At 36.6% G+C, this 23,526-nt stretch overlaps 1 protein-coding gene across 5 annotated transcripts in view; it reads left to right on the forward strand.

Moving 5' to 3' along the window:
• WWP1 (WW domain containing E3 ubiquitin protein ligase 1) overlaps positions 1 to 23,526 on the forward strand; it is a 105,587-nt gene that overhangs the window by 12,801 nt on the left and 69,260 nt on the right. For 3 of the 5 annotated variants that reach the window (XR_014018763.1, XM_081265971.1, XM_081265974.1), the window contains exon 2: positions 9,196 to 9,291. The exons of 1 other annotated variant lie outside the window; for it this stretch is intronic. The gene's annotated coding sequence lies outside the window, so the exon portion shown is untranslated. Of the gene's footprint in view, positions 1 to 9,195; positions 9,292 to 14,026; positions 14,078 to 23,526 lie in introns of those variants that run through there. One more of the 5 variants, XM_081265973.1, reaches the window with a different exon arrangement.

The following is a 23,526-nucleotide window of genomic DNA, read 5'->3' on the forward strand; positions in this document are numbered from 1 at the left end:
TTATGGAAAACTATATTCATAGAAATACTCCATATTTCATATTGATGTAATTTTAAGCTAAAACATCTCAGTATGTTTTGTGGCTCTAGTTCTCATTTAATAAGAAAACTAAAACATAAAGCAGTTTGGATACCCTGACTTACTCAGCCTATTGGTGGATTTTTAAGTTTTTTTTCCTAAAACAGTGTTTTCTAAACTAGTGATTCTTGGAGGAGTGGTTTTTATATTAATTTTTACACTTCCTTTTTATTTGGAGGAGAATTTTAAAGGAAAACAAATGATGTATATGGTGGTTCATTTAAAAAAGCATCTAAAATGAATATGAGGCCATTTGGTTTTGGTGCCTAGGGTTACTTAATTATTTTTGAAATTTGATTGACTCAAATATGTATTAAATATCTCCTGTGTGCCAGGCTTTGAGGTAAGCAAGGTGGGTACAGTGGAGAGGATTTATCCTGGCCCTCTTGGAATTTAGTATCAGGAAGAAAATAAAGCTGTTTTGATGACACAGAAGTTTGAAACTTGGAAACCTTGGAACTCAGAAACATTAGGACCAGAACCAGGGAGTATGTTAAATAGGAATTCTGGATAAAAATAGCTATAATTTATTATTTCCTCTGTGTCAGACATTATGCAAGTGCATTAGGTACTTTTTCTTAGTCTCAGAAGTTTGTTTTGGAATTTTATTCTGATTTTTCAGAAGTAGCATGTATACTCACACAAATAAGTATGTGGAGAAGCCCTGAAATATCTCAGTGGAACAATATGTTTACTTACAAAATTCAAGAAGTTAAGCACTTACAGGTCTAGCAGGTTTTACCTACTTGGTCTTGGCAATCTACTGCCATTTGTAACATTGTTTCTGTGAAAAACACAGAAATTTTAAAAGTCTCATTAATGCATAATTTGAGAATTCACAAAATACTTTTGCAATGTTGTGAATGTTTAGTTAGAGCTGGAATATATCTAAGTGTAATGAACTTTTCTCTTGTTTATATATTTTCGCTTGTTTATTTAATAATTCAAGTGAGCATTTTAGGTTCTTTAATTTTGTATTGGACTTTTTTGCACTGAGCCTTTGTTTTGGGCTATGGAGAGAAAACCACATTGATGAAGGTGGACATGGCCTTGGAACTCAGAAATATCAGGACCAGAACCAGGGAGTATGTTAAATAGTTTTATAGTCCACCTGTATAGGATCTCTCTCTCTCTCTCTCTCTCTCTGTACTGGGGATTTAACCTAGGGGTGCTTAACCACTAAGCCACATCCCAGCTCATTTTATTTTTTATTTTGAGACAGGGTCTCACTAAGTTACTTAGGGCCTCAGCCCCCAAGTTTTTGGGATTACAGGTGTGCACCACCACACTTGGCTAGGATTTCTCTATAATGTTTTAATTAAAAGTCTCAGTTCTGTGCTATGTAAGTCTTTAGGCAAGCCCTTATCACTGAGGCTATATCATACTTTTTATTTTGAGACAGGATCTTGCTAAATTGCCCAGGCTGGCCTCAAACTAGCAATCTTCCTGGCTTAGCCTCCCCAGTAACTGAGATTATAGGCATGTATTACCACACCTTTTCCTTTGTATATGCAGCTACCACATAGCCTAAGCTCATCTGCACTATAACCATCTCTCAAGAATGTTTTCTTGACAACTCTTCACCTGTTGACTACTAAATCAGATTAGAATGCTTCTGTAATTTACTCTCTGTACATTCCTCCCTGCTAGTGAGTTTAAATTTGTTTCCTCTTCTATAGGTTTAGCTTATAATCACTTAAACATTCCCAATAAGTTTATGCTGAGTAGAAGAAAAATTATCAGAAGTGACTGATATCTAGTTTGTTTTTTAATCTTATTTATTTATATTTAGTTGTCAATGAACCTTTAATTAGTTTATTTTTATATGGTGCTGAGAATGTAACCCAGTGCCTCACACATGCCAGGCAAATGCTCTACCACTGAGCTACAACCCCAGCCATATTTTTATTTTTTTGCCACATGGAAGTTTGATTCTTTTTTTACTGAAAATATTTTCTTCACAGTTTTTTATTGGTGCATAATAGTTGTATATAATGATGGGATATGTTGTTACATAATTTAACAATATAATTTGGCCAATATCATTCCCCAGTATTTTCCAGAAAATATTGAACTACAGGTTTAGGTCAATATTTCTTTAGAGTATTGAAGCCCAGTCCATGTTTACTGAATGATTGCACTGTTGTCTCATGGTGAAGATAGAGGTCCAGGAGATAATGGGTATGAGGTGGCCGGTATTGAGCCATGTAAAAGGGAAGCAGACAATTTCAGTAAAGTTGGAGGAGGGCAGCAACCAAATTGCAAGGGTAGAGGTAAGAAAAAAGGTTGGCTAAATTTTTTAAGAAGTCAGTTCGTTAAAGGATTTTTTCTCCCTGTTTGCTGCTTGCTTTTATTTGTTTTTGTTTGTTTAGTTTTCTGTACTGGGATTGAACCCAGGAGCACTTTACCACTGACCTACATCCGCAGCCCTTTTTATTTTTTGAGACAGGGTGTTGGTAATTTGCTGAGGCTGGCTTGGAACTTATCCTAGAAGGTTAGTAAAGTGCTGTAGTGACACAACTTCAGGAAGTCTGACAGGAAATTTCAAGGCAGTGGCATGGACATTGCTAGTTGCTATTTGCCAGTTTTACTGTGAAAATCAGCAGAAAGCAGAGGGTAAAGATTTGAAAAACTTGGAGTTTGGTCTGAAAAGTGGAGTAAAACTGGAGCCAAATAAAGTATGGTTTTTAAAAAGATTAAACAGATGCTAAAGTCTTTACACAGAGACAATAGGAAAGATGACTTGAGGGCATCTCAGCAATTGGCAAGACCACACCTGTCACAGGTTCATGGGTGTAAAAGTAAAAATTCCTTTGAGAAGAGACTGAGGGGTCACCTGCTTGCACAGGGGGGTCTAGGAAGTTTTCTCACCATGCTTAGCATCCAGATACTTAGAAAGTGCTGCAGACATGGTCCCAGAAACCTTGGATAGTGCTTGAGATAGTAGCAGAACTTGATGTCTACCAAGTGGTGCTGGTTCTGCAAGAATGCAGGATGCTGGAGATAGTGGGTCATGGAAGCTGCTACTGAGATTTCGAAGGAACTCCTGGGAGGCCAAGCAAAGTGGAATATTGTCAGAGTCACTGCTGGTCACTGAGGGGGCAATAGGTGAAGATATGAGAAGGAAGCCAAAGCTACGGTGGAGACCCTTGAGATTAAGAGATGCCAGCCAGTACAGTGGAAAGTCTGCCAAAAAAGCTGCAGGAATCTAGCAGAGAAAAAGCTTAAGAGAGAGACCATATGGGCTGCAGCCAGCAAGGATGTGAAGCAAGCTACACAAGCCCTTTGGAGAAAACACCATGACACCATGTTCCCCAGATGCTGGATGTGGAATTGTTTGTCTAGCTGGATTTTGGTTTTACTTTGCTCCTGTTTCAGGATTCTCCTGTGGAGAGATGGGGCACTGGGGCGTTCAGCAGGAAGCAGCATTTATTAGTTGTGGCATTGGCTGAGTGGATTCATATCCAAAATCTGAGCCTTGAACATAGGAGGCATTGGTTTATATTACCTCTTGTTAGTTCCTCTTGGTAGCTCTTTGTCTCCCATATAAAGTAATACACATTCTGATTGGGCATTCTGTTTCTTTACCTTAGAGTTGTAACAGTGTTAAACAGTTGTGGAAGGGTGGTGACCTGTTACCTTTTCTTTGTTTTGAGAAAGTCCCTACTATAGTCTTTGAATGCCTTTATTTCTCCCTTTTGGAATGGAAATGTTTACTCTCTGCCATTATTTATTGGATATGCTTTTTTTAAAAATTCATTTATTTATTATTTTATTTATTTATTTTATTTTTTTTTATTGGTTGTTCACAACATTACAAAGCTCTTGACATATCATATTTCATATATTAGATTGAAGTGGATTATGAACCCCCAATTTTACCCCAAATGCAGATTGCAGAATCACGTCGGTTACACATCCACAATTTTACATAATGCCCTATTAGTAATTGTTGTATTCTGCTACCTTTCCTATCCCCTATTGGATATGCTTTTGATGTTTACAGGGGAAAACTTTCAAGAGTTGGCCTTGAGTCTCAAATGAGATTTTGGACTTGGGACTTTTGAGCAGTGCTGGAATTTTTAAGACTATGGGACTCTTGGAAATGGACTAAATGAACTTTGCATTGTGAGATGGGTGTGAATTTTGGGGGCCTAGGGGTGGAATATTGTGGTTTAGATATGAGGTATCCCCCAAAAGTTCATGTGTGAAACAATGCAAGAATGTTCAGAGGTGAAATATTTAGATTATGAGAGTTTGAACCTAATCCACGGTATGTATTAGCTGCTTGGTAACTGTAGGCAGGTAGGATGTGGCTAAAGGAAGTAGGTTGCTGGGGGTGTGTCTTTGGGGTTTATAGTTTGCCCCTGTCTATCTCTCCCCTCCTCGCTCCCTCCCCCTCCCCTTCCTTCCCTCTCCCTCCCTCCATCTCCCTCTCTCTCCCCCTCTCTCCCCCTATCCCCCTTCTCTCTTTTTCTCTCTCCCTCTCTCTCCCCCCTCTCTCCCCTCCTCTCTCTCTTCCTCTCCCCCCTCTGTCTCACCCTCTCCCTCTCTCCCCTCTCTCCCTCTCTCTCTCCCCCCCTCTCCCTCTCTCCCCCTTTTCCCCCTCCCCCTCTCCTCTTGCCCCTCTCTCCCTCTCTTTCTCTTCCTCCCCCTCTCCTCTTGCCCTTCTCCTCTCCCCCTCCCCTCCCCCCCTCTCTCCTTCTCCCCCTTCCCCTCTTCCTCTTTTTCTCCCCCCTCCCCCTCTCTTCCTCTTTTTCTCCCCCCTCCCCCTCTCTCTCCCTCCACCTCTCCTCTTCTCCCTCTCCCCCTCTCATTCCCTCTCCCTCTCCCTCCCTCCTCCCTCTCCCTCTCCCTCCCTCCTCCCTCTCCCTCTCCCTCCCTCCTCCCTCTCCCTCTCCCTCCCTCCTCCCTCTCCCTCCCTCCTCCCTCTCCCTCCCTCCTCCCTCTCCCTCTCCCTCTCCCCCCCTCCCCACCTCCTCTCCCCCTCTCTGTTATGTGCTGAGCTGCTTTCCTGTGCCATGCACTTCTGCCATCATGTTCTCCCTCACCTTTGACCCAGAGCCGTGGAGTCTGCAGACCATGAACTGACTCTCTAAAACCATGAGCCCCAAAATAAACTTTCTCAGCTGGGCGGGGAAAGTGAAAATTAGGGAATAAATGAAAACAATCCAAAGTCTTGGTAAAAATTAACTTCCTCTGGTTGAAAATCTAAAATTTGGTGGCGAAGAATAATAAGAGTTGGGTATTAATATTGACTTGGATAATTTGGTACATTAAAAATTAACATTCCCATAAAAAATACTTCCTGTGATCCTCCCCTAAAGTAATATGTTGTACACTAAAAAGAAATTTGGAATTGGCTGAAAATACAGCAAGATAGAGGAGAAAAAAATTAGGTTATTAGGTCCTGTGATTAAATAGGCATTTTTTAGGGACTGGGGATGTAGCTCAAACAGTAGTGTGCTTGCCTGGCATGCGCACAGCGCTGGGTTCGATCCTCAGCACCAGATACAAATAAAAATGTTGTGTCTGCCGAAAACTAAAAAAAAAAAAAATATTAAAAAAGTTCTCTCTCTCTCTAAAAAAAAAAAAAGAAAGAAAATAAATAGGCATTTTTAGGTTGAAATAAACATCCAAATTGCAGTCAGAGGTGAGAAAGTATCTATAGATTCCCATCTTTATTTGTCCTTTTTTTCTGGAGATATTGCAAGTACTCTTCAGGTCACCCAAATTGTGCTACTTTAGAAGCATCACTTTTACCCAGTGACACACATGTAAAATTATCAGGGGCTTGACATTTTTGTGTTTGGGCTTAAGTGGATTAATCAGTGGTATAAATATAAGAAGAGGTCCTTATGGACAAGAAAATTTTATTAAAAATCAGCTAGCTTCTGTCACAGTTATAAGTATACACTGAACTTCAATGAAACTTCACGAAGTTTCTTTGAAGATATTGGTTGAAGACACATCCTAGAAAGAAAAGTCAGAGAGGGGGTGCAGTTTAAAGGAAACAGTATTAAACTGCATTGGTGAAATTGGAAACACTTGCACTTACTCTGTTTCCCCTGATGTGATAGTTCAAAACTGTCAAGTGCTATGCACACATAAAATAGTGATGGTGTGGCTCCAGGGACAAAGGAGAGCTGGAGGGACTGGAGTTCCTACAGTAAGTGGGCAGATTGTAAGGGAAGTCTGTGGTGGAAGAGAGAATTATTGGGAGGTTGTAAGCAGAATAGGGCCCATCAAGCTTGGGAGGGGTCACTTGTGTGAGATGATTGAATGGAGATTGGCAGTTTGCAAGCTACAGGGGTAATGAGTCCTTGGTCTGAATGCAGAGTCTGTTGGGGGAAGTTTGAGGGCAAGGGATATGGAAGAATTTACTATATAGGGAGGAACAGTAGGATTGAATATTAGAAAGCTCATGCAGGAAGTTGGAAATGCCTTCAGCCTTTAGGAGTTAAGAGTGTTGATAATTTGGAGGGTTTGTTACTGAAGTCTATGAGTGGCATTGTATGTTCAAAAAAACCTGCCTCTGACTTTACCTACTTCTGTTTCCCAACATGTCTTAGTGGGTAGTCCCCATAGAACTGAATTTTTTTCTTCCTGAGTTTGCAGGCTACATGGAAATGAAAAAAAAAAAATAGCACAATTACACTTTATATGACCAGATTCCACTGGAAAAATTTCTTTAAGGTATATAAAAAAGCTGTTAGACCCATCATATTGTTAAGATTATCCAATATCCCAGTTTGCCTAGAACTGAGAGATTTCTTTGGATGTAGGACTAAAACCTGGATTGTCTTGGGCACAGTGGGATGAGTTGGTCCACCCTCATGTTTATTGTCACATTTTATAAGTTCACTGAAATGACTAGCAGTATCTCTAAAAATGACTTATCTCAATAGAATATTCCTGTATTGTTTATTTTTGCGGTACTGGGGATGAAACCCAGGGCCTTGGACATGCTAGGCGAGCACTCTATTACTGAGCTGCATCCCAAGCCTGTTTCTGTATTGTTTAAAATTAAACCCTACAAACTGTAGTCTGCATTTTTAAAGAAAATTTTATGCATTATTATTTCTTAATCTCAGATATATTAGAAGGAGGACAACTTTACTACATTTTTACTGCATTTCATTGATTTTTCGATTTTGTGCTGTTGATGTAATAGTTTTTTTCTAGTTTCATGTTTTCTAACTAAGGTTTCACATACATTGGACTAAACTTTCCTAGTGCATGATGTATACCATCTGATCTTGTTACTGAGTTGTTTTCTGTGTATTCATTGAAGCTGGACATTTGTCATCTACCATTTTGATATCTTTGTCATGCCTGCTTACATACTAGGCAGTCAATAAGTGTGCTTATTAATTGATCCAGGTAGATGGATTTGTGTTGATAGTTTGCTGGCTTTTCAAAACCCCAACACTGTGTATAATGTGCAGGATGAATCAGATCTAATCAGATTTTTTTTAAAGATTTTTGATTTTGATTTAAGAATGTCATCTTGAAGTAAGCAATCACTATATATCTTCTAAATGAGAATTTGTTCTATAATCTCAGTACTGGAAATATAGTTGGTTATCTACATTCAGGTCTTTTTCTTGTGCAGTTGAATAATAATGAATTTTTGTAAAACTCTATGGCAGTTTTAAAGAGTTGAACTGGACATCATCAATTTAGATATAACTGGCTATATCCTTTAAGCATAGGTTATAACCTAAATTTATTTGGACGAATAACCAATTTGCTATAAAGTTTGTTAAAATTCAGACTTTGATTTTCCTTTTGCCACGCCCACTTTCTAAATTCTTGAACCTGAATTGATCATATTTTTTTTCCTTCCCCCCTTCCCCTCCTCCCCGCTCCTGTTCTCTGTTACCATATCCTACGAACAACTGGAAGATAGTCATATTATCATACCAGTTGTTGTCCCCATGGATTTGTTATATTAAGTAGTACTAATATTGTGCTTATAAGTTGATTGGCACCCTCTTTTATTCCTCTTTGTAGTCCAAATATTTTCTCCATGAGCAAGCTTTTTTAATTTTTTTAAGTTTTTTTTTAGTTGTAGATGAACACAATACCTTTATTTTATTTGTTAAAAATATTTTTAAGTGGTGCTGGTTATCGAACCCAGTGCCTTACGCATGCTAGGCAAGCGTTCTACCACTGAGCCACAACCCTGGCCCCGCTTTTTTTATCTTTCATGGATTTAATACCACTTGCATAAACTATAACTTCAAAATATTTCTTCTTTATAGACCTGTTTCAGTTTTCTAACTTTTTAAGTTCCACATTTGTTGGACTAAACTGTGTGTGACACCCGGATGAGAACAGTCTTCCTTTGAACAACATGTGCAAAATGAAACTTTTATTTCTAACCTCCTCCCATAATAAGAGCAATAGCTAGGCTTTATTAGGCGGTTACTTCTTGCCACATAATCAAAGAGCTAAGTATTTTACTTGTTTTATCTTATTTAATCTTTTATTATAACATGGGGTAGATGGCTTTGCTCTTCCATTTACTGATATAGAAAATGAGACATGGAAAAGATAGAACTTGATCACATATCTCTTAAGTGGCAGAACTGGAAATGAAGTCCAGATAGTCTTACTCTGTAGTTGGGTTTTGAAAACTTTGCCATATTATCTCCCTAAATTTGCTCCTCTTCTTTTTCCTGTCCTTATAGCACCCCCATCCACCCAAAATCTGAAATGAGAAATTTTAGCTGTTTAGATTCCTCTTTTTGTAATCCTCAGCTATTCCATGACCATCTGCTCAAAGATTTTTTCTGTATCCCAAGTTCATTCTGTCATACTACCAATAATGTGGTTCTGGAAAATGAGCTCATAGTTGCCAAAATTAATTTTTTCAAAATGAAATTCTCATTATTGAGACCCATGAGTATGTATAAGTTACCTTCTGGATAAACTTTAAAGTACTATGCTTGGTTTATTTAGATTACCAGGTATTCTGATCTTTTCTGTGAATCCTTTCCTGATCCCTGAATATTAGATTATCTACTTTGTCTTGTGTGCTCCAGGTGTACTGCTTTATATTTTGCATCTATTTGGTAACTATCACACTGAAAACTATATATTTGTTTACAGGGTTGTCTTCTCACCAGACTATGAGCTCCTTGAAAGAAGGAATCACATCTTATTCATCTTTGTATCCCCAGTGTCTAGGACAGTTCCTGATACATTGTAAGTGATTAACAGTGTTTTTAAACTAACATTGTATTTAATAATCAAACTCAGTACATGTTGATAGTTAATTATATCTACCAAAACCAGTAATAATGATGATATAAAAATATGACCATGGACCTTTTAACATTTCTGAGGCATTTTCTCATCTCTAAGATGGACAAGGTACCTCCTTGCTCACAAGAGTTATTACAATGCTAGGATTAAAGAGAAAATCTATATATAGAACAGTATATTCTAAGGTACCAGGCAACTTTGTTTTTAAATGAAGCAAGGGGATTAATTATATGTTGAAATTGAACATTTTATTTGTTGTATATGTTTTTAGGACAAGATGGTATTTTTTAAAACATTTTTTTTAGTTGTAGATGGATACATAATATCTTTGTTTATTAATTTATTTTTTATGTGGTGCTGAGGATTGAACCAGTGCCTCACACATGCTAGGCAAGCACTCTGCCACTGAGCTACAGCCCCAGCCCAAGATGGTATCATTTTTTAACCAGTTTATCATGTTTTGTAGTTTAAGTTTGCAGTTACTGGTTATCAGAGGCATGTGTTCTTGAGTCTGATGATTGGTTTATATAGAAAGGTTTATATGAAACAAAGCAAGAAGTATATTAGAGCTGGGTATCAGGGTATAGGAAGTTTAGAATAGTAGAGTGAACAGTTTAACCTGGTTGGCACCAAGTCCCAGTCTGCATGGTGTTTTAAACTTTAAAAATTAATCTCAAATAGTTAATCCAGTGCCTGTCTCCTTTATTTTCTGCAATTACCTGAAATTATATAGCACCCTCATCCACCCAAAATGTTTAAACTATTAATGAAGTTCCTTAATTTTTTTTTTTTAAATGTACTTCCAGATGAATTAATTTCTTCCCCTTTCCTTAGTCCCCATTTACTGACCAGGAAGAAGTGTCTTTTTCTTGGAAGATAAATAAAACACCATCTGTTTGAAAAATAATATTTTACTCTTCTCTTCTATGATAGACTATAGAAATCACACCTGATGAATTAGTGATTTACATTTTCCTCTTTGTACTTCTTGCCTTCCATGGATTAACTTATTAAAAATGTGTAATTTGAATATGCCAGATCATATGTAACATATGGAAGTCAGTAATTAATACATAAATCTGTGAGTGAACCATTTCCAACTGAAAACTAGGTTGATACCAGCATGGTTAAAGGATTACCTGTGATTACCTCCTGATCCCATATTCTGTCTTTTCCTAACTCCCAATGTAACTGTTATCCTGAATTTGCTTTTCCCATTATTTTCATTTTTTTAATACCGGAAATAAAATTCTTTGTTTTGAGCTGGGTGTGGTGATACACACCTGTAATCCCAGCTACTCTGGAGACTGAGGCAGGAAGATCACAAGTCAAGGCCAGCCTTGGCAACTTAACAAGACTGTGGCTCAGAGTAAAAAATAAAAAGGGATGGGGGTGTAGCTCAGTGGAAAAAGTATCCCTGGATTCATTCCCCAGTACCACCAGCAAACACAGAAACCCAATTCTTTTTTTTTTTTTTTTAAAGAGAGAGAGAGAATTTTTTAATATTCATTTTTCTTTAGTTTTTGATGGACACAACATCTTTATTTGTATGTGGTGCTGAGGATCGAACCCGGGCCGCACGCATGCCAGGCGAGCACGCTACTGTTTGAGCCACATCCCCAGCCCCAGAAACCCAATTGTTTATTTTGAGTTTCATAATCATTCTTTCTGTAGACTTTTAAAAAAATGTGCGCAAATAATATCATCTTATTGAGGAAAATATAATTTACAAATTTTTATACATTTCAAGGAAAACAATGAAACATTAAAAGAAACATCTGGATATGTAAATTCATGTTTATAACCAGAAAATAATCGTGGAGACTTCTTTTGGACTGTGTAAATATTGCTATATACCATTTTTTTATCCAGAGTCCAGAAATGTAGAAAAGTCCTAAAAATGTAAAAGCATTTCAGTACATTAGTTTCTTCTGTACAAAAATGTTTCAATTAGATTCATAGAGTACTCCTTAGAAAAATGACATCCTGTCATTTGAGACTCTTTGGACTTAAGCAGTTCTTCAGTATGTTCCATTTAATTTTGTGTTTGTTTTGTTATCTTTTGAGACTCAGGACCCACAGTAGCCCACATTTGTGCATTTCTTTTTCAATCATGAAACCAGTACATTTTCAAAGGAAATTCATAGCAAAAGATGAGGTTATAATAATTTCTTTCTTCTTTGTCTTTAAGATGACTTTGTTACAGAATGTTAAATCTTGAAAGTAGGACCGCATGAGAGAAAGATGTTAATGCTCAGAAGTCCAATTTGTCTCTTTTCCCCCACTTATTATTGTTCCTAAGATACATTCATGAAGTTGCCTTAAGCTATAGTTCTTTCATTCTCACTGTTGTGTAATGCTCTATTGTGAGTTAACCTAATTTATTTAACCATTTTTCTACCAATTGATATTTGAGTAGTTTGCCATTGTTTGTTATTATAAAGAATGCTTGGAACTTAACTGCAAAAATATCATATGTTTTAAAAACCAGAATTGCTTCTGGAAGGGCACTTGAATGTGCAACTTTACATGAAAATATTATATTGTTTTCTATGCAGTTTTAACAATTTAAACACTTACCAGGAATGTATTAGAGCTACCACTATTCCATAGTTTTTGCCATTATTTGATACTAGCAACATTCCTGATTTTTACTATTCTAATAGGTTTTAAAATGAAATCTTGTGGGGTTGGGGTTGTGGTTCAGTGGTAGAATGCTTGTTTAGCATTTGTGAGGCCCTGGGTTGAATTCTCAGCACCACATAATAATAAATGAATAAAATAAAGGTTCAGCAACAACTAAAACATTTTAAAAAAATGAAATCGTGTGGTCTGAAGTTCTGTTTCTCTGATGGCAGTTACAACTGCATCTTTTCATATATTTGTTGATCTTATAAGTTTCCTTGTTGGTAAAATTCTAGTTCAGGTTGTTGCCCATTTGCCCAATGTATTGTCTTTTTCTTATTCTTTGTAGGCATTTTTACATAGTTCAGATACTAATCTTTAGTTTTTTTAATTTTGCAAATATCACTAGTTTTTTTGTGTCTGGTCATTTTGTTATTTTTATTTAAAAATTTTTTCCTTATGATGTCTTATGATAAACAAGTTCTCGATTTGCAGGTAGTCAAAATATTCATTTATTCACTTTTTTTTCTTAATTAATAAGTTTTGTCTCTTATTTATAAAATCCTTCTTAAGTTTTTTTTTTTTTTCCTAGTACTGGGGATTGAACTTGGGTGTTCTGCCACTGAGCTTTGTCCCCAGTTCTTTTTATTTTGAGCACGATCTTGGTAAATTACTGAGACTGGTACCAACTTGTCATACTCCTTCCCCAGCCTCTCAAATTGTTGGGATTAGAGATGTGCATTAGTGTTCCTGGCTTGTTTAAGAAATCCATCTATGGGGCTGGGGATATAGCTCAGTTGGTAGAGTGATTGCGTCACATGCACAAGGCTCTGGGTTGAATCCCCAGCACAAAGAAAGAGAGGGAGGGAGGGAGGGAGGGAAGAGAAATAGGGAAGGAGGGAGGGAGGGAGGAAGGAAGGAAGGAAGGAGGGAGAAAGAAATCCTTTCATGCTGAAAGAACATAGTAGTAAACAGTAAACAGTAGTTTACTACTATAATTTCTTCCATATTCACATCATTAGGTTGCCTTTCATGTTTACATTATTAGACCATCCTGCATTTTTCGTATCACTAACTCCAGAACATTTAATTTTCCTTCTTTCTTGTGAGTTGTGTTACTACATCTGTTGCATGGGTATGCCCTTTCATTTATTGGTCTGTTTTGGAGCTTCTTTTGTTTCATTTTTTTTTTTTCTCCTCAGCAGTCTTGCTGATTATTTATCTTTATCTTAGTGTTTTCTAAGAATTAGCTTCTTACTTTCTTGATACTTTTTGTAACCTTTTTTGCACTTCATTAGTTTTTTCTCTCTAATCTTCTTTTATTGAGTTTATTCTGCCATTCTTTTTCTCATCAATTTTCAACCTTTATTTTCCTAATAAAAGTCTTTTGTTGTTGTTTTGTACTGGAGCTTAGGCCCAGGGGTACTCTATCAATAAACTACTTCCCAGCCCTTTTTAATTTTTCTTTTGAGATGGGATCTTTCTAAGTTGCCAAGGCTGGACTTGAATTTGTGATCTTCCTGCCTCAGCCTCCCTGAGTAGCTGGGATTATAGGCTTGTGCCACCACACCCAGCCTAGTATATAGACTTTTCTCCAAGTGTAACTTTTCCCATATTCTACAAAGTTTTATACTTTTTTTGGTTATTATTTAGTTCTTTGAATTTTTAAAATAATTCTCCTGAGCCCTGAAATATTAGAAGGGCTTTAGAATTCTATTTGCATATTTAAGATGTCTTTTGTTATTGATTTTTAACCTAATTGTATTATGGTCCCATATGGTATTTGAAATTCAGTTGAGATTTCCATTGTTGCTCTATGGGTAAATTTTTTGGGGGGTAGTTCTTAAGAAGAATGTTTATTTTCTTTCTTTCTTTCTTTCTTTCTTTTTTTTTTTTTTTAAGAGAGAGTAAGAGAGAGAGAGAGAGAGAGAGAGAGAATTTTTAATATTTATTTATTTATTTTTTTTAGTTCTCGGAGGACACAACATCTTTGTTGGTATGTGGTGCTGAGGATTGAACCCGGGCCGCACGTATGCCAGGCGAGCACCCTACCGCTTGAGCCACATCCCCAGCCCCAAAATGTGTATTTTCTAATAATTGGGTACGAGATTCTCCTATGTCAATAAATCCTATTTATTCATTATTAGTTTTTTTGGGCACTATTGAATTATGATTAATTGAGATGTTGTGAAATCTTCTATACAATGGTTAAATTTGTCAATTTTCTTCCTATAGTTCTTATAGTCAAGGGTTACCCACAATAGATGGTGACTTTTACCTTGAATGGTTAGAGATTTGATAAAGCACAGGATATAAAGTCAATTTGGTCAATCTTCCCTTTCACCATCAATTGAGGGAGCAGAATATTTCTAATACTGAACTTGAGGGCTGGATTATTTTCAGGTTTCTATGACTTAGGTATGGAGCTGGAGTCTTGATCTTTTTTTGCCCTCTGTCCTTTCAGACTTCTTCCATTGGCCTTTATTCCCTCCATCTCCTGACCACACTAAAGTTCTCACTTTCCCTTTTGGGATACTCACCCTTGTTTGCTTTATTTTATTTTTATTAGATGATTCCGGTTTAGCTGGGGCTACTTTCCCCCTTGAAGGAGATTGCTTTGCTCTACTTTAGTGCTGAAATCAAGCAGGATTAGCACTTTGCTTCATGTACACCTGTTGGTAGAGAAGCTAGTTTCAGAGGTTTAGAAGTTGGAGAGTGACAGTCTTTTGTCTTTCTGTTTCATTTTTCCAGATATTTCTCGCTTACTCTGTCCTTCATGCATCCTGGTCTGATTTCTGACAGAAGTGACTTGAATTCCTATCTGAGATGACTCACTTCCTGTTCTTAACCATTTTGTTTTGGTTTTCTTCACTTGGTCAGTTTGGATGTTTCTCCTAAGGCCAGCATTCTAATTTTGGTTTACCTATCTGATACTGCAATTTCTACTGTTCCTTCTATAGCTGCTCTTCTACTACTACTTCTGCACCCAAGTCAGCAGGCTTTGCCCATCAAAAGAATTTGCTCAACCTGGACTAGGAGGTGCCAGCAGAAGTCACCTTTCTTAGAGTACTCTGAAGCTTCAAATTCAGTTTGGATGTTCTGGAGAGACCTCTATCATCACATCTATAATCTTCCTGAGAGTAATCAACTTTGGAGTTCCACAGCCAAATGTCTCTGCTGTCATATCATCCTAATTGTTGGTGCTTCCTCTTTAATTATTCTTTCTCCTAGAGTACACCCCTTTCATAGGCTCTATCATAGTTTTTACTATCTCAATTATCGTAGAAATCTCTACATTATAGTCGCCATAATGATCATGACATTTGCCTTCAAAATTATCACCACTTACAGGAGGATGGATAATCCTCAAAGCTACTTATGGCAGGATAGGCTCTATCTTGGCCCCAAACCCAATTATTTCTATCTTTATCCCATGCATGATTAGCAGCATAGACTTACTTTGTTACATTCTACCCCTTCATTGAGACTCTGGACACTAAGCATGGAATCCAGATCCTCAAACTTAGCATATTCAAAGCCTTTCAGTGTCTCTCAGTTGCTGGGTTCATGTGGTAAATGTACTGATATTTAATCCTCTAAAGAATCCCTTAATGGAATTTTCTGTCATATCATCACAAGTCAGATTCTGTAGAAAAAGGTGTCAGTTTGGAAAAGTGACTATGGTTGATATTGGATTTCCAAAGAGCCTGTGGAGCAGTAAGTAGGTTGCAGAGGTCAATTAGAGATGCCCAATAAATGTCTGCTTTCATTATTGTGCCTGTGGTTGAAACGGTTGAAACATCATCTGATGTTTTATCACTTCATCTGACTGGTTTGGGACCTATGCTTTTCCACCAGTGCTACCACCAACTGGAGGTCTATTAGGGAGATAGTCATTCTTTTTTATTCTTTTCTTGTTGAAAAGAGAGAGAATTGGGAGAGAGATGCTTAGATGACATTTTATTGTAAAGTATACAAGTTTAGAGATAGTACTGAATATATCCTTTTCCTTGTTCTCATTAATAATACTGTTTTGTCTGCCATTGTAACTAATTCCAGACTTTGTTTGTTTGTATTTACCTGGTGTGTTCTTTTCCTTATTTTTGTTCTCACTCTACCATATCTTTATTTGTAGGTGTTTCTTATCTTTCAGACTTGTCTGTAGACATTAATTAATGATTGTTTTTATATTTGGACTCTTACTTTGTGCTGATGGTCTTGGTTATTTATATTCCCTGCTACCCTTTCCTTCCTAGCCTTCTGTGGATTGTTTCCTTTATTCTATTCCCACCTCTGTAGTTTAGAAATTATACCCTTTTATTTCTTTTTCTTGTGATTCACCGTGCCAGGAATGCTATGCAGTCTAAAGTTCAACCAGATCACAGTGCCCCTGTTGAATGAAGATTTACAACATGAGCTCCTATCCTCATTATGTCCTGCCCACCCACATTTAATAATAAGATGTTATTTTTGTTGTATTCCAACCATATTTAGTTTTCTTGTGTGCTTGGCAATTTCTTTGCTCATCCATCCTTGTACCTCAGAGGTCATCATTGTATGGTAATTTCATGAAGCACATCCTTTAGACTTTCTTGAAGTAAATCTGCTGTTGATAACTACTCTTGATTTACCTAGCAATGTTTTAATGCCCTCCATGTTCCCCAAAGAAAGTTTTGGCGGTTATATAATTGTTAATTCTCTCAGTCCTTTGCAGATGTTTGTTTGACCTTCTGTTTTCATTGTTGCAGTTGAAAATACTAATATTATTTTCCTTTCTTTTATTGTCTGTAATCTCTTTTTGCTCTGGCAGCTTTCACATGCTGTCTACTATTGATATTCTGCAGTTTTCTTGGCAGTGTGACCTATTGTGACTTTCCTTATGTTTATCTTGCCTCTTATTAATAAAATACTGTGTTTCTTGGAATTGTGGTTAAATATCTTTCATTGCTTTTGAAAAGTAAGTAATTTTCTCCTAAAATGAACTCTCCTTTTTCATAATTTTCTGGGATTATGAGTTGGGATACAGGTAAGATTTTATTTTATCTTTCATGTCATTTAGCCTCTCTTTGGTATTTTCTATGTGTTTATTTCAGTGCTATTTCTAAATTATATTTTTAGATTTACATTTGTTTGATTCTCTCTTAATTCTAATTTTAAACCTTTCAGTCATCTTACTTCTCTAATTTAAAAAATTCTGTCTGCTTAAATAATTTGTGCATAAAATCTGGCCTTAAGGAAGTGGAACACAACTGCCCTCACCTTTATTCTTCCAAAGCAAGCAGTGTGGGAAGGAAGAAAAGAGTCACTTGACAGTGGTGGACTCTGCTGAATAGGACCTTAGCCAGATGATCAAGGTTAGCATCAGTAGTCAAATCAAAATCATGTTCATAGCATGTTCCTTAATATAGTTGCAAACCAGCAACCTCAGGTTAACAGTGAGAGAAGCATCAGGCGAATCCTAGTAGAGGAATATCTGAAAGTACTCAAGACCATAAAAAACAAGGAAAGTGTGCTGGCAGTGTAGCTCAGTGATACAGTGATTGTTTAGCATGTGCAAGCCTCTCAGTTCAAGACCTAGCATAAAACCAAAACAAAACACAACAATAACAACAACACACACACACAAAGCAAGGTCAAGTCCTGAGAAACTTGTCATAACCAGGAGGAACCTAAGGAAACAATAACTAAATATTATGTAGTGTTCTTGATGAGATCCTAGAATAGAAAAAGGACATTAGGTAAAAACAAGGAAATCCGAATAAACTGAACTTCAGTAATAATATATATATTTTTTAAATATTTATTTTTTAGTTGCAGTTGGACACAATACCTTTATTTATTTTTATGTGGTGTTGAGGATCGAACCCAGGGCCTCACACATGCTAGGTAAGTGCTCTACCACTGAGCCACAACCCCAGCCCCAATAATAATATATTGATATAGGTTCATTTATTATGAAAAATGTAACATACTAATGTAAGTTGTTAAAATAGGACTGGGGACATAGCTCAGTGGTAGAGTGCCTGCCTAGCAGGAGGCCTAGGTTTGATCCCCAGTTCCAAAAATATAAAGCTAAAATAGGGGAGGAGCAGGGAGGGAAGATAAGTAAGTTTTATGTGTCTTTAAAAAAATAAAAATAAAAAAAAAAACAAACACAAAAATTGAAGGGGAATTGGGTTTTCTACAAATCTGAAACTGTTCAAAATAAAAAGTCTGTTTAAATAAATTCAATTTTTATTTTTCAAATGTCCAATGCGATTTTTAAAAAATTTGTTCTAATTAGTTATACACAATAGAATGCATTTTGACACATACATAAGTGAAGTGTAACTTCTCATTGTTCCAGTTGTACATGATGTAGTGTTACAGGTCATTTAATCATATATGTACATAGAGTAATACTGTCTGATTCATTTTGCTGTCATTCCCACCCCCGTTCCCCCTTTTCTCCCTTCACTCCCCTCTGTCTAATCCAAAGTACCTCTATTCTTCCCTATCCCTGCTCCGCCTGCATTGTGAATTAGCATCCGTTGATCAGAGAAAACATGATAGATGGACTTTGGTTCTTTGAGATTGGCTTATTTTGCTTAGCGGTACAATGCCATTTTCTCCCCCACCAAACAGAAGGGATGATTTATTGTACAAGAGTTACACGGACCACAATTAAAAAACGAATTAGTCTAGAATGCCAAAAGTCCAGATAAAGGACCAACGGGGGATGTTAAGAGCAAGGTTGGTCTTCTCTCATTGGTGGTCTTGGTGACAGGGTGGTGAAGTAAGTTCTTAAATCCACAAAATTTGGACAGTGGCAGGCACTCCAACAACTTGTACCAATGTCCCCGGCCTCTGGCATTCCTTATCTCCACTCCTTTGGCCTCCACTGTGCACAAGCTAGTTTACTTGGACCTCTGCCTCGTCTTTCTTTTGCACTTCACCCTGTGCATTTACTTCTTCCTCCACTTGGCTCTCATGGCATGGAGGTTTCCAAGAAGATAGTGCTAAGGCCGAGAGAAGTAAAATGTCATTTTTATAGTCTTTTCTTGCTTGTCCATATTTTCTTTCATCTTTTATTGCTAAATTAGTTTCTAAAAATTTGTATAATTGTAATATTTAAAGGCTTTAGAGGTCAAAAACTATTGTATTTTGTTTAAGTCTCAGTCATAGTGATACATTTCCTTATAAATTAGGTTTTTTAAATTATAGGCGCAGATTTGGTTGTTTTTCATCTTGGATAATCCCAATGGTTTTTAAATGTGTATTTTGATACATTTCCTTAATGAGCAAATCTCAGCTTCCTTACCTTGCAGCATGCATAGTTCTTTTGTCTCCTGATGCCAGTGCTACTCTCAGCATGCATATCCAGGACAACACTGTTATGTATGTATGTATTTTTTGCTTCCAGTTCCCCATTCCTTACTCTTTCAACTCACTTTATTTTTTGTGTGTCAAGTCTATTATTATATAGGGTGGTACACTTGATGATTTTCCTTACGTCTTGAGAACATAAGTTTCCTTACTTCTTGAGAACACATCTAGTGGTTTAGACTGCTAGAAATTAAAACCTTCAGTTTCCTTTTATTTTCTTCATTGTTCATTGATTATTTAAGGTTTGTATTTACTGATTTTTCTCATGAACATAACAGCTGATTACCTTGAGGTAGACATAATTTTTGTTTTCTTTTGGTTTTTGGTACCAGGATTGAACCAAGGGGCACTTAACCACTTAACCACTGAGCTATATTCCCCAGCCCATTTTATTATTTATTTTGAGACAGGGTCTCACTAAGTTGCTGAGTCTGGCTTTGAACTTGTGATCCTCTTACCTCAGCCTCCCTAGCCTTTGAGATTACAGGCGTGGGCCACGGGGTCCCACTAATTTATTTTTTTATTTTTCTATTTTTGCTGGTACTAGGAATTGAACCCTAGCCCAGTAGATAAATTTTTAAGTCTTTTTTCTCATTTGCAGAATTAGGGTATTGGCTAAATGAGGTCTCAGAACCTGTGAATATAGGTAACTGCAATGAGTTAATCATATCGTAAGCAACTGTTTTTCTTATGTATAAGTGCTTGCGTACACAGGCACATACAAACACTCACCCTACATACCCTCCCCACACGTCAAGCATATAATATATCCAACTATAAATGAGTAAAATGAATTTAATAATTTTAACCTATTGGGTCCCTGAAATGGGTGGTAGAATCTAAATGGAGCATAGAAAAAACTACAAATAGAAGGAAAACCAAATGTTACATTCGTTAATATTTCTCAATCTTTCTCAGAATGTTCCACTTTATCTTTAGTAGGTTAAAGGCAGATACAAGTTGAACCTTGAGATATTTGTTATCTAGAAAAATATTGATGTAGCTCCTGTTTTGAATTTTATTTAAAAAATAAAAATTAGGGGCAGGTGTGGTGGTACATACCTGTAATTCTAGCAATTTGGGAGGCTGAGGCCAGGAGTTTTCCAAGTTCAAAGCCAGCCTCAACAACTTAGTGAAGCTGTAAGCAACTTATGAGACTCTGCTTCAAAATAAAAACTAAAAAGGACTGGGGATATGTCTTAGTGGTTAAGCACACCTGTGTTCAAGTTCAATTCCTTTACAAAAGCAAAAAGAGAGAGAGAGAGAGAGAGAGAGAGAGAGAGAGAGAGAGAGAGAGAGAGAGAAAATTGGGGGTGGGAAATGTAGAGCCAAACTTGGAAAACAGTATCTGTAAAAAGAAGCATGCAAGATTTACTGGAGACCTAATTAATACTGTATATAAATCTGGGCTAGAGCTGACATTTTGGTAAAGAATGTTGTTGAGATGATTAATTAGAATATGGACTGTCAATTAGATAACAGTAATGTACTTGCTAAATTTTCTAAATTTGGTCATTTTACTGTGATTATTTAAGAGAATTCTTTCATTCTTTTTTAATATTTATTTTTTATTTGTAGTTGGACACAATACCTTTATTTTATTTATTTACTTATTTTTATGTGGTGCTGAGGATCGAACCCAGGGTCTCCTACACACTAGGTGAGGGATCTGCCGCTGAGCCACAACCCCAGCCCCAAGAATTCTTTCATTCTTAGAAGTACACACTGAAGTGCTAAAGAATAAAGGGCAATATATAGTTCAGATAATACATAAATTTGTATTATAATAAATTTATTAATTCATTCATTTATATATTTATTAATCAGCATATGACCCTGGATTCTTAGTAATATAATTTTTTTCTTCCTCCACTTTTCTTCCTTCAGGTATGATTATTGTTCATGTTCTTTTATAACATTTTGAATGACTTAAGTCTCAGTTTTAAATGGAGCACAAGTGTGAATTTGTCAACATATTATGGATTGTAAAGAAATGTGGTTTTTAGTTCTTTTAAATGAACAGTTTTTGGTTTGTTTTAGAGCCTATAGTTCTATACATAGTAGTTGGATTCATCGACAGAATCATACGTACATCTCTCTTTTCTCTTTCCCTTTCCTTTCTCCCTTTTCTCTCCTGTTCTCCCTCTTCCTGTTCTCCTTCCTTTACTCTGCAAGACTTATTTTGGCTTGTCTATTTATTTATATTTGATTGATTTTTTAAAATTTATACATAAAGGTGAATATATAAACAGTGGTAATATATGTACTTAACATGATTTTTTTAAGAATTCATTCCACTTTGTCTTCCCTCTCCCATTCTTCTTCTCTGTCTGTTGATCTCCTTCTTCTACAATACAGATCTTCCCTATATCTTTATGTTTTAATTAGCTTTTTTGCTGCTGTGATCAAAAGACCCAACCAGAACAACTGTAGAGGAGGAAGAGTTTATTTGAGAGCTCATGGTTTCAGAGGTCTTAGTTCACAGACAGCTGGTTCCATTCCTTGGAGCTAGAGGTGAGGCAGGGCATTATGGCAGAAGAGTGTAGCAGAGGGAGGTGGCTCACATGATGATCAGGAAGCAGGGACTTCACTCTTCAGATACAAAATATATACCCTGTAGTCATGTCCCCAGTGAGCCACTTCCTCCAGCCATAGCCTACCTGCTTCCAGTTACTGCTCAATTAATCCCACCAGGAATTAAGTGACTGATTAGGTTAAGGCTATAGCCCAATCAATCATTTTTCCTCCAAGCCTTCTTGCATTGTCTCACAATTGAGATTTTTGGTGATACTACATCTAAATCCTAATACTTTATAATATCCTATCCTTTCTTGTTTTCCTTTATTTTACTCTAGTTTCCACATAATGAGTGAAAACATTAGACTTTTGAGTTTGTGAGTCTGGCTTATTTCACTTAGCATGATGTTCTCCGTTTCCATCTGTTTACCAGCAAATGCCATACTTTCATTTTTCTTTATGACTCAGTAGAATTTCATTGTGTATATATACCACAATTTCTTAATCCATTCATCTATTGAAAGACATCTGGGTGATTCCGTAATTTAGCTGTTGTGACCTGTGCTGCTACACATGGAAGTGCCTGTATTGCTATAGTGTGCTGATTTTAGTTCTTCTGGGAAAATACTGAGGAGTGGGATAGTGGGTCATATGGTAGTTCCATTTCTAGTTTTTTAGGAATTTCCATACTACTTTCCAAAGTGGTTGTACTAGGCTACAGTCCCACCAACGTTGTACAAGTGTACCTTTTCCCCACATTCTTGCCAGCATTTATTATTATTTATATTCTTGATCATTGCCATTCTGACTGGAGTAAGATGAAATCTTAGTGTTGTTTTGATTTACATTTTCCTGATTGCTAGATATGCTGAACATTTTTTCATATATTTGTTGGCCAGTTGTCTTTCTTCTTTTGAGAAGTTTCTGTTTAGTCTTTTGGTCATTTATTGTTTTTTTTATTTTATGCTGTTAAATTTTTTTAGTTCTTTATATATTCTGGATACTTATCCCCTTTTGGGGTTGTAACTGGCAAAGATTTTCTCCCATACTGTAGCTCTCTCTTCATACTCTTGTTTCTTTTGCTGTGCAGAAGCTTTTTAATTTCTTTTTTTTTTTAATTTTAAGTTGTTGATGGACCTTTTTTTATTTATTTGTATGTGGTGCTGAGAATCGAACCCAGTGCCTCATGCATGCCAGACAAATGCTCTACCACTAAGCCACAACCCCAGCCCCATTAATTTCTTGATTCTTGGTTTTATTTTGTTTTGAACTTTAGGGATTTTGCTTGAGGAAGTTGGTACCTGTACCTGTATGATGAAGTGTTGACCTTATGTTTTCTTCTAGCAGTTGCAAGGTTTCTTGTCTAATTCATAAGTTTTTGATCCATTTCACTTGACTTAATGTGCAGGGTGAGAGATAGGGATCTAGTCTCATTTAATTTCTATGTTCTTGATATCAAGTTGTCCCTGAATCTTTTATTTAAAAAGCTGTATTTTCTCCAAAATATAATTTGGGCACTTTCATCAGGTGTCAAATAGCTGTAAGTATGTGGTTTGTCTCTGTGTCTTCTACTCTGTTCCATTGGTCTTCATATCTGTTTTGATCCCAACACTATGCTGTTTTTGTTACCATAGCTTCGTAATATAATTTGAGATCAGGTGTTATGAT

The sequence above is a fragment of the Spermophilus citellus genome, assembly GCF_964194105.1.
Source record: "Spermophilus citellus genome assembly, chromosome: 14".
Lineage (NCBI taxonomy): Eukaryota > Metazoa > Chordata > Mammalia > Rodentia > Sciuridae > Spermophilus > Spermophilus citellus.